Source organism: Benincasa hispida, chromosome 4 (genome assembly GCF_027475165.1).
Source record: "Benincasa hispida cultivar pf3 chromosome 4, pf3_genome.v1.1, whole genome shotgun sequence".
NCBI classification, from domain to species: Eukaryota; Viridiplantae; Streptophyta; class Magnoliopsida; order Cucurbitales; family Cucurbitaceae; genus Benincasa; species Benincasa hispida.
In genome coordinates, this window is record NC_143481.1 from 3978276 (window position 1) to 3987566 (window position 9291).

Here is a 9291-nt window from a genome sequence, read left to right on the forward strand (position 1 = left end):
GCTGATCGTACGGATTTTTTTTATTTTTTTTTTCAAAAACGTAATTTATTTTTAATTATATTCCCATTTCTTCTTCACTTAAACCTAAACCTAATCCAATTATTTCCCCTTCAATTATATTCATTCATCATAATCTTCTTTGCATTTTTGTTCTTATTATTTATGTTAATCATTCCTATACCACCATATTCCCCCCCCTAAATATCATTACCATAAACTAATTATAAATATATATAATAATTGTAAGATTTTTGACATATGTACGAATAAAAATTTGAACATTCGATTTTAAGATAATTTTAAAAGTAGTCAGTAGGTGTCTTTACTTGTCGAACTATGTTTGTATTAGCATGAAAAGATTCGTTAGATAAACTATTATTTTCAATAAATTGAAATATAGATATTATGTTCATATCTTAATAATATCTGAAATTATGTTTAGTTATAAGCGATTGATCTCGAACAAGAAAATGGAATTATTATTATTATAAATGGATTATTTTAGTAGAAAATTGTCTCTTTAACACAAAGCTAATCTTTTTGGTTTTTCTCTAGAAACCAACAAAGCTAAATTTGATTATCGGATCAACGGCATCGACGAAATCAATTCCCACGTTATGGAAAAGAACTTAAATAATTAACTAAAGAAAGACAAAAGAATATATATATAAACTAAAAGAACAAAAAACTTCATTAGAATTTACGACACAAGAAAACTAAACAAAAAGAAGGGAAATAAAAGACAAATTTTGTACTTTGTGTGTTTGAGAGTAAAATTTCACTAAATAAGCTCGGTAATGATTTTCGGATAAAGATTCGAACCTGTATATCTCTAATAATGTATCGATACAGATTTAAAATACTTTAACCTAAAATCATCTACCACATTGTTCCAACCTCTTCCAATGATTTTTCGAGCATAGTTTCGATGAATGTACTAATAACAACCGAAAACCGCTCTCCAGAAGAGAAATTAATCTCTCTCCATATATAACTCTAAATATGACAACTGACCTGTTAGATGCACAGTCTAAACAAGAAAAAGTTGGGTTCGATTTGGTTCGGTTTTATCGGAGCATGGAAGTAAGAGACTGAAAGACTTGCTCCTCACAAGGGATAGTGAGGCCCATATTATGATTAAACCCAAACTCCTCCTCAGCCAATTGGAGAAGAATTTGAAACTCCGGCCTGGTCAGAAACGTGAGCGGCACAATGTAACGGCTTCTATTCTCACTCACGTACACCACAAAATGTCCTTTGGGAACGTCCACCGGAATCTCGTCTCCGCCGCCGCATTGGAGGTGAGTGTTCTTGTTCTTGTTGATTCTTAAACTAGAACACCGTTTCTTGATTTGCTTCACCACCGCGGTCTGCGTCAGTTTTGTGGAAACCGCCATGGATGAGAAAATGAAATGATCTTGATAATGATTTTGATTTTTGTTTTGAGATTTGAGAATGATTTCGAAGGAAAATGGGGGAAAGGGGTTTGTTATTTATGGGGGAAGAGAAGAGTGTGTGAAGCTGAACAAAATCATGTGGGGTTGTGGAGGAGGAGGCAAAGGACAGGCCATATGTGTACGATGATGGGACCCACTTTTTTTTTTAATATTTTCGTAGCGTCCAACACGTATTCCTTTTTCGTTTTTTCATTATTTTATTATTTTTGTTACAACTTACACCGTATATTCATTGTTTAATAATCATATAGATTCCAATTTTGTGTTTCTTTATAAAAAAAAAATATAAATTATTCCATACGGTATTATAAAAGTGTTTTTTTTTTTATTATTTGTATTATTGTGTTAATTTCGTACCTTTTACTTACCTTATTTCTTAATATATGTTAACCAGATAACTTAGAATTTTATTTTTGAAAACTGTTTTTGAATTTTATGATCCAAACAATGGACAATCTAAAACTAATATTTTTATGTTTTTTTTATCCAGAATTTGAATCTTAAAATTTAAAATAAAGAATTATATTAAATAAAGATAAAAATATTTAGGTATATAATATATCGTATTATAACCAAATTTAATTTTTTTAATTAAAATATGTATTATAAATTAAATAAGATTAAATTTCAAGTTTGGTCTTTATGGTTGGGATAAAGATAGTCATTTTAAACATTAGAATTTAGTTCCTGTTGTTTGATACAACTTCATATATAGTCTCTATGATTTGTTAAATCCTCTTACATAGGAACTATTTATTATGAAAGTTTTATTAAACCACAAAGGGCAAAATCTAATTATAGACCATAAGAACTCAATTTAACATACTCCAAACCATAGGGACTAAAATGTCAAATGTTTTTTTATAAATTATATAATATTACAAAACAATAATAACAATTATTTTTAATATAAAACATGTTCATAAATAAATTAATAATAATCTATTGTTAACCAATATTTCGTGGTAACTACAACTAATTTATAATTGTTTAAATTAGAATCCAATTTCTAAATTATGCTATCAGACATATCTAAATGAAATTAAAATTCTATTTTCATTTAATCCATTATTTTCAAATTTCTGTTTTTGAGATTCTTTTATCAAACATGTTCTTAAATTTTCATTTCAAGAAAGAAAAATATATTATAATTTTTGTTTTCTTGAGTTGCGGTTAAATCTACATTTGATGGAATTGGTAAAACTTTTGTATTATTCGACGTCTAAAATTTATGTATATTTATTATTTTTCTTTATTTTTCAATCCACTTTGAAGATCACTTTTGAAATTATAGCTATTTTTTTAAACTAAGTTTTTCTTTTTGTTTTTCTAAAAAAAATTATAATTAATTAAAATTTTAAAAGTAAAAAATATCAATTTTCTAATTTCAAGGTTTTCTTTAAAAAAATTAATGAGTGACATACATACAAGTAAATATTACAATAAGTTTGTAACTCTTTTTTCTTAAGTACAACGTTTTGAATTTTAAATTTTTTTTTTATAATATATAAAATGGTGGACCAAATTTCTAATCTCGATATTGATATTACATGTCAGTTGAATTATGTTTATTTTAACAAATTTAAAAGTTGGATATATTATAGTATTTACTAGGTTTAATTTAAATTATATATTATAGTATTTATTTTAATTTATATACTACGAAGTTGTATTAATTTTCTATTTTGGTGGTCCTCCTCTAATTTGTAAAATCACAATTTTTAATACTCCAAAACTTCATATTAAATTCAATCGTTGTCCCTACCAAATAAATGTTATGTCTAGTTTATTTGAAAATCATGCAATTCTATTCATTATCTACATGTGTCACATGACTCATCACAACAATATCACTATATTGATATGGGGACTAAATGTAAAATATAATAAATTTTTGAGGATGAAATTCAAAATTTATTAAATAAATGTTAATGGACTAAAAACAGAAATAATTAAATCACAGTTCATTGACCAACACGAAATTACTTTAAAGAATATTTTCTTTTTCATTAGAATTAATTAATAGCCCCTACAAATTTTCTAATTTTCACAACTAGCTAAAAATATTAGTTACAAAATTTTAGGAACTTTGCACCCTCGTCTCTAATTATTTTATGAGAATTTGGCCCCTAATTTTATTATCTTGATGAAACCGATCATAACAAATAAAAATTTAAAAAAAAACATTTTTTTCTTGAAAATAATAAAAAGGGAGATTTTTCCAAATACGAAATTATTTATACAAAATAAAAAAAATTAATTTCATTGATAGAAACTAATAGAAGTTGATAGAAGTTTATCAATGTCTATCAATGATAAAAAGGGATAGAAGTCTATCATTGATCTTATGTGATAGGCGCTCGTAGAAGTTTATCAATTTGTTTTTTTTATTATTTCTATAAATAATTTGATATTTTTTAATTTTTTAAATTTTTTTTTAAGAAAATGAAGCACTTAAAAGGGGAAAAAAACTATGTAATACGTATAAGCTATGGTTCGAATTTATTTCAATTTACTAGGTGTTGCTGCCCTTAAGAAGGACAAATGGGGCCCTCTCTTATCATGGATTCACACTTTCAAGCTTCTATCCCTTTCTTCAACCCCTTGTCTCTTTCAAACTTTGATGATAACCCTCTTCGATTTCCTATATACATCAAATTAAGATTAGAAATATCGATGTGAACAGATATATCGAGGTTTCGACTTTACAAAAATGTCGATAGAAATATTGATAAAGTGTTGAATGTCAATGAATATTTTTTTTTAAAAAAATATGAAAACAAAAAAATTAAAAAAAATTAAGTTAGTAAATAAACATTCTACCATTTTAGACAAGTTAAAATGTTAGTGTTTACATTATGTTTACATTAATGACATTTTATTGCTTGTTTTTTTTCGTGTTTTATAGATTTTTTTACGATATAATTAATGAATTTGCCAATTCATCATTCATGTCGTTATTGAACATATAAAAATGAGGAAATGATTATGAAAATTATGCCAACATATTGATGAAAATTTAATATCATATTTCAAACGCTACAAGAAATAAGTCCTTTTATAGCCTCTAGCTATAGCATTTTAGGAAAGATGCTATAAAATCTTAAAGTGAAAATGAAAAAAAGCGGAAAAACTTTAAACAAAAAAATTGACTGTGGCTGCCCAAAATTTTTTAAATTGACGCTCGCCAACCAAATTTAAGCCAAGGTAAAAACTCTTATTTTGTTTTTCTTAGTTTCTCTTCTCCTCATTCTTTCTCTAAAAATGAAAAACAAAGCTAAACCTTAAAACTTCGTCTTCTTTTTTGCGAGTTTTATCTAGAAAGTAGACCTTTCGTCAGCTGTCGCATTTTTGTATTGGGAGTGGTATCATAAATCTCCTTATTCGTTAGTATAAATAGATTATAAAATTTCAATTATGATAGAAGTTATGTTATTTAATATGTTATGAAGTATTTCATGTGTGTGCATTTAGTTAAAAATGAGTACTTGATTGAATTTTATCAAAATGTATTTAATTTGAGTTATATTTTAACAATAAAGTGAATTTATTTCTAGCACAAAATGTAAATTATATATATATATATAAGTTAAAATAAAAGTTAATATCTTTTATAGTTATGAGTGAAAGTTATAACAAATTTATATAGTAAAAAAGAAATGCTATCAAAAAGCTATAGCTAGCAATAATATAGTAATTAGAAAAGACAAAATAACTTTATTATAGCATCATATTGAAGCTATAATACTTTATTATAGCATCATATTGAAGCTATAAATACTATATTATAGCGTTAAAAATGTTATTACAAGTTATAGATAACACATTATTTTAGCTATTTAAACATATTATAACTTTAATAAAAAGACTATAAAATGTTTTCGTAGCAATGTATATAAGCTATGTTTTCATACTCTATTATAGCATCCATTATAGTTGTCCAAAAACGTTATAAAAAATTCTAGACTTTTAATAAGATGAGCTGTCAAGATCTTTAAGAAAAACTATAAACTATCTATTATAGCTTTTTTCGTTGGCTATTGTATACGTTATTTCTTATAATGAAAGCTAATAATTATTGATATATATTATTTATTCTTATTTAGTTATTTGTTTTTCTAATTGCACATCAACGGGTTGTTATACGGTGATAATTACACCTAATGATATATATATTGGCAATAATGGAATTTTTTAAAATATTGAAACTAAACTACATACAAAACTTAATATAGATTGACGTGTTAAAGTAAACTTAGCTTAATAGTAATGACATGCATTCCAAGTCTAGAGGATCAGCGGTTCAATCCCCCACCTTGCAACTTTTATACTAAAAAAAATCAACTTAAGAAGTATCTTAAAACATTTTTCAAATGTAAACTATATTCTTATATTTAAGGTTGAAAATCACTTTTTAGTTTTTAGTAACGATTTAATCCTACTATTTTCAAAATTTGTAACAATTTAATGATAAATCATATCAATCTTTATTGTCAAATTTTATTATATTATAATTTATATCAAATTTGATTCTTAACCAGTTTATTAATCTACACATATAAGAAAATTTTGTTAAATCTCAATAATATATTTTTTTCAATATAAAAGATTAAACTTGTGTACATTGTAAAGTACAATAATTAATTTTTTTTTTATAAATTTGAAAGTACATCCATGAAATTGTTTCAAATATTAAATATTAAAGTGCATCAACTAAAGAATTACAAAATCTAAAGTTTTGTTAGTCTTCTAAGAAAAAAATGATTTTCTTAAACTTTTATAATAATTTATTTTTTGATTATTTAAAAGAATCATAGAACTTAACCAAGTCTCTTTTTTAATAAATAAAGGATGTAAAGAAAAGGTATATAAGTAGGGAAAAAAACAAGTTGATTAATATAGTGAAATTTAAAATTAAAATATTACATGGCAATGGAAGATTTTTTTAATATAGTGAAGCCTAGTAATTCACTATTTTAGGGGTTTTTTTTTTCTAACATAAAATATTCTTAAGAGGTACATGAAAATGACTGTTCATTTCTCATGCCCACAAACTAAAAACATTATCCTTGAGGTTGTCTTTTTAATGAATTCTTCCATTTTCTTTGTTACGGGGGGATTTTTACACATTCATGAATCAAAATCAAGCTGTTCACAATCTTAGTTTTCATCAATTTAATTAATGTAATTTATTCACTAAAAGAAATAAAAGATTAATTCTTTTTACGTAAATGATAGTGACAAATGCATGTGTTACATAAGACCATAATTCATAATATTTATTATTCAAGACGAGTGTGCTTCAAAAATTTTATAATTTTGAAGTATTTTGATTAAAAAATATATCATTAATTTGCTAATAAATTCTTTTGTTTATTAATAATATTATAACCTAACAATAGTTTGTGAAATGTGCAAGGAGGGGATTATATATTAAGCCAAAAAGCTTGTACGTTAAAAAAAAAAAAAAAAAAAAAAAAAAGATGAATATGAAAGTTTTAAAGATAGAATTTTAATCAAGTACTAGAGCACTTTATCCTAAACAAAGAAAGTCGACTCCATGACACGGAAAATGCCATCATACATAGGTTCAATTGAACTGACTTAATGGGATGTAGTAATGTTCCTATCAAGTGGATGTATCTTAAGACAAACCTATAATATCATTTAAAAATAGTATATTTCATGACCGTGTGAACCATGATGTGTCAAATAGATCGATGAGATCTTATCTAAATAAATTCTTGTTAGTGTCATATTAATACAATAATAAATGATATTATATTTGTAACATCGATCATTATCAATATAATTTTCTCGAGTAATAAATATATAACAAAATTTTGTTAGTAGGGTGACGATAAATAATTTTAAGGGAGTTGATATTAATAAAAATTAAAAAGTTGGTAAGATATATTAAAGACAAATGAAAAGAAAGAAGAGGAGAGAATAGGGAGTGGTGGGTCGCCCCCTACAATCCAATACGAGTGAGCTTTTATAAAAAGAAAAAGAGAAAAAGAAAATATTTAATTTATGTTGTTTATTTATTGTCATTTCCATTTTTATCCAGCTGCCATGAAATAGAAATAATTAGGAAGATTAAAAAAAGAAAAGAAAAAAAAAAAAGTGAAAATGGAAGGTTCCGAGAAGCACGTGGAGGCAGTAAGGTCCCACCGGCTAATAAAATGCCGCGGATATTTTGACTTTCTATATTTTATTAAAAACAAATAAACGTGTTTACTTATTGGTTTATCATCACAATATATTTAATTTATTATTGAAAACTAAATGGTAATTTGAACTTAATTTTATTGTAATTTTTTAAGAAAGTTAGATATTCTTGTAAATAAGTAAAAACTTGAAGAAATATAAGTCCCTTAGAACTTCATGTGTAGAAAGCCTATTTTGTATTCCTCAATTATAGTTAACACTATTTAAAAACCCTCATTTGCTACGGTTTTTATTATTTTACATTAATATTTTTCTATTTCCATTTTAAACCAAAATAGTATATACCTCAAACACATACTATTATAACCCTCATTTGTTAAGGAGCGTTTAGAACAAAAAGTTGGTTATTATAGTCCTAGGTTATTATAGTTTATGTTTGGGGTAAATTATTTTAGTTTGGGTTATAATAGTATGTATTTGAAGTTTAAACTATTTTAGTTTAAAAATGAAATAGTAAATTCTGTAATAAAGAATAAAAAAATTATGAATGTAAAATAGTATAAACTATAGCAAATAGTAAAAGCAGATTTTAACTTTGTTTAAAAAATGTCATTAATAAATCATTAAAAATAAAATTTTAAAATTTATTAACACAAAATTTAGAAACCTAAACATAAACTTAGTTATGAATTTCATTAGAAAAATTTTCTGGAAGATTAGTCATGGTAAGGGAGGAGAGAGAATAAGAGAGGGAGAACGATGAAGGGGGATAGAGACAGAATAAAAAATAGTTTTTTTCCAACTCATTTGGCCACTTCGGCATCTAATCAATCTTTTGTTTAAATTAATTTTTGTTTTATTGGTAGACCTCTTAAACACATTCTTAAAAACTTAGAGACTAAATTGACAAATTTAAAACACGAGCCCATGAGAGACTAGAAGAACCTATTCCTCAAAACTCAAAGATCAAAAAGATATTTTTTCTATAATTTTTTAAATGTTGAACTATAAATTTGGATATATATAATTTCAATTTGGTTCTTATGCCCATAGATTTTTTATTATCCCTGTAATTTAAGCATTGAAAAAAGTACGATTATTTTGACTCTTTTGATTATATTAGTCAAAAAATACGTGCAATGCTCGTAAAATCATGTAGTTCTAGTATTTTTTTTTTTTTAAATAGTGATTTTTAGCATATAATAAATAAATATTATACAATCTTATTATAGTTACCATCAACTTTTTTTTAAGTTAGATAATATAACAAGTTGTATTTTAATGTTCTAAAAAAATTTATATCTAGTACAAAGAGAGAATAATTGTTCTAGTAATTAAATTATCCAATTAATATGTTAATATATTGATGCATTTTGTGTGATGCGATTAAAATTAATCTTAAACCATGTCTTTTAAACTTTTAAACGCATTATTTTATCTAATTGAACTCAAGTCCAAGCTCAATCAGAGTCCAGGAGAGTTCAGGGTTGAATACAAGGGTGTATTTTAAACTTATAAACGTATTGTTTTATCTAATTGAACCCAAGTGCAAGCTCAATCAAAGTATAGAAGAGTCCAAGATCGAACATAGGGATTACGCCTAATTATGCGATGAAATAGTTATTTCGATCTTAACATTAATTGTTCCTCAAGTATGCGATGA

At 25.1% G+C, this 9291-nt stretch overlaps 1 pseudogene across 1 annotated transcript; it reads right to left on the reverse strand.

Annotated features, from left to right (window-relative positions):
* Positions 1 to 755: 755 nt before the first annotated feature.
* Positions 756 to 1473, reverse strand: LOC120076533 (protein SMALL AUXIN UP-REGULATED RNA 12 pseudogene; annotated as a pseudogene). The gene has a single exon (XR_016529259.1). The product of XR_016529259.1 is annotated as a protein SMALL AUXIN UP-REGULATED RNA 12 pseudogene (transcript).
* Positions 1474 to 9291: the final 7818 nt, after the last annotated feature.